Here is a 3,109-nt window from a genome sequence, read left to right as displayed (position 1 = left end):
TCCCTGGTTGATCCTGCCAGTAGTCATATGCTTGTCTCAAAGATTAAGCCATGCATGTCTCAGTACAAGCCAAATTAAGGTGAAACCGCGAAAGGCTCATTATATCAGTTATGGTTCCTTAGATCGTACCCACATTTACTTGGATAACTGTGGTAATTCTAGAGCTAATACATGCAAACAGAGTTCCGACCAGAGATGGAAGGAATGCTTTTATTAGATCAAAACCAATCGGTGTAAATTTTAATTTGCATCGTTTAATTTGGTGACTCTGAATAACTTTAAGCTGATCGCACGGTCTCGTACCGGCGACGCATCTTTCAAATGTCTGCCTTATCAACTGTCGATGGTAGGTTCTGCGCCTACCATGGTTGTAACGGGTAACGGGGAATCAGGGTTCGATTCCGGAGAGGGAGCCTGAGAAACGGCTACCACATCCAAGGAAGGCAGCAGGCGCGCAAATTACCCACTCCCGGCACGGGGAGGTAGTGACGAAAAATAACGATACGGGACTCATCCGAGGCCCCGTAATCGGAATGAGTACACTTTAAATCCTTTAACGAGGATCCATTGGAGGGCAAGTCTGGTGCCAGCAGCCGCGGTAATTCCAGCTCCAATAGCGTATATTAAAGTTGTTGCGGTTAAAAAGCTCGTAGTCGAATCTGTGTCCTACACTGTTGGTTCAATGCTCGCATTGTTTAACTAGCATGTTATGTGGGACGTCCTACCGGTGGGTGGTACAGATTATGTATAAAGTATATTTTAGTGTTATTATTTATTTAATGCATTATATATATTTTTATTATGTAATTTGTCGTAAGTGTTTAACCGTTAAGAGCGGTGGCAGCCCCCAATTGCAATCCCGTCGCGGTGCTCTTAATTGAGTGTCGAGGTGGGCCGGTACGTTTACTTTGAACAAATTAGAGTGCTTAAGGCAGGCTCAAATTTTGCCTGAATATTGTGTGCATGGAATAATGGAATAGGACCTCGGTTCTATTTTGTTGGTTTTCGGAACTCCGAGGTAATGATTAATACGGACAGATGGGGGCATTCGTATTGCGACGTTAGAGGTGAAATTCTTGGATCGTCGCAAGACGGACAGAAGCGAAAGCATTTGCCAAAAATGTTTTGATTGATCAAGAACGAAAGTTAGAGGTTCGAAGGCGATCAGATACCGCCCTAGTTCTAACCATAAACGATGCCAGCTAGCGATCCGCCGAAGTTCCTCCGATGACTCGGCGGGCAGCTTCCGGGAAACCAAAGCTTTTGGGTTCCGGGGGAAGTATGGTTGCAAAGCTGAAACTTAAAGGAATTGACGGAAGGGCACCACCAGGAGTGGAGCCTGCGGCTTAATTTGACTCAACACGGGAAACCTCACCAGGCCCGGACACCGGAAGGATTGACAGATTGAGAGCTCTTTCTTGATTCGGTGGGTGGTGGTGCATGGCCGTTCTTAGTTGGTGGAGCGATTTGTCTGGTTAATTCCGATAACGAACGAGACTCTAGCCTGCTAAATAGACGTACTTTACCGGCATCTCAAGGCCCATCGGCTGTTTGTTTCCCATTTCATTCATTTTCATGTGTGTTATGTATTGTATTTATATATGCATGTATTTTTGAGATTTAACGATCAAGATTATATTTTGTATATATTGTGCTTTATGTTGCATATGTTATGGTGTATGGGTACGCAGTTTTTTGATGTGGTTTTTACTGCCGGCGTACAAATAATTCTTCTTAGAGGGACAGGCGGCATTCTAGCCGCACGAGATTGAGCAATAACAGGTCTGTGATGCCCTTAGATGTTCTGGGCCGCACGCGCGCTACACTGAAGGAATCAGCGTGTCCTCCCAGGCCGAAAGGTCCGGGTAACCCGCTGAACCTCCTTCGTGCTAGGGATTGGGGCTTGCAATTGTTCCCCATGAACGAGGAATTCCCAGTAAGCGCGAGTCATAAGCTCGCGTTGATTACGTCCCTGCCCTTTGTACACACCGCCCGTCGCTACTACCGATTGAATGATTTAGTGAGGTCTTCGGACTGGTACGCGGCAATATTTCTGATATTGCCGATGTTGCTGGGAAGATGACCAAACTTGATCATTTAGAGGAAGTAAAAGTCGTAACAAGGTTTCCGTAGGTGAACCTGCGGAAGGATCATTAACGATATATATAAAATATATTTATTTATATTTTTTGTATTGTTTTTAAATATTCCAAAAAATAAAAATATTATTGATAAGAAATATTTTTTTTAACAAAATTACATATTAATATGTTATTTTGTTAAAATATATAATAGTAATTATGTGTTAAAAGAGATTTATTTTGGTTATGATATCATATTAAAGTAATACGCCAAACTTTTTTTATACACATAATATATCTATACATATAATATAGAGAATATTATATAAATATTAATAATATATTTGTTACATATAAAATATTTTTATATTCAATATTATTATTATTATTAAACAATAATTATTAATAAAATCTATAAATAATTTCTCTTATAAAAAAGTGAAATTAAAAATAGAATATATTGAAATTATTTGTTTATATGTATATAATCTCTATTAAGAAAAATAAAATAAGATTATAATTGATATAATCTATATTTTTATTTTTCTATGTTATATAATAAAAATAAAGAAAACACAAGATAAAATTTTTTTAAAGAATAAAATTTATTTCAAATTTAAATTTCTTTATGTTTTGTCTTGATATTTCTTTTTTTTTATTAAAAGTTATTATGTTAAAAAACAAACCCATTTGTTTTGTACCATATTAATATTATATATATTTTTATGTAGAAAATAATTTATAAAAAAAAAATAAATACATTTCTATAAAATATACCAAATATTAATTATTATATCTAGCTAGCACTAACAAAAATATCAAAAATGTTATGTATATATTTATTAATACCATAATATCTTTAATTTATATATATATATATTTAAAATAAAATATATAATTTATATTCTAGAAAAATTTTTTTATTTTAAAAGAATTTATAAAGATATATAAATTAATAATTTTATTTTTTATATTAAAAATAAAGATTATTATTAATAATAATACTTACATTTAAAATTTAAAAAGAT

General features: G+C 35.1%; 1 non-coding gene across 1 annotated transcript; it reads left to right on the top strand.

Moving 5' to 3' along the window:
* Positions 1 to 2,156, top strand: LOC123304004. The gene has a single exon (XR_006536065.1). It is a non-coding gene; the product is annotated as a small subunit ribosomal RNA (ribosomal RNA).
* Positions 2,157 to 3,109: the final 953 nt, after the last annotated feature.

This window comes from Chrysoperla carnea (genome assembly GCF_905475395.1).
Source record: "Chrysoperla carnea chromosome X unlocalized genomic scaffold, inChrCarn1.1 SUPER_X_unloc_176, whole genome shotgun sequence".
NCBI classification, from domain to species: Eukaryota; Metazoa; Arthropoda; class Insecta; order Neuroptera; family Chrysopidae; genus Chrysoperla; species Chrysoperla carnea.
The sequence above is the reverse complement of the archived record's forward strand: the minus strand, read 5'-3'. Positions and strand labels throughout refer to the sequence as shown.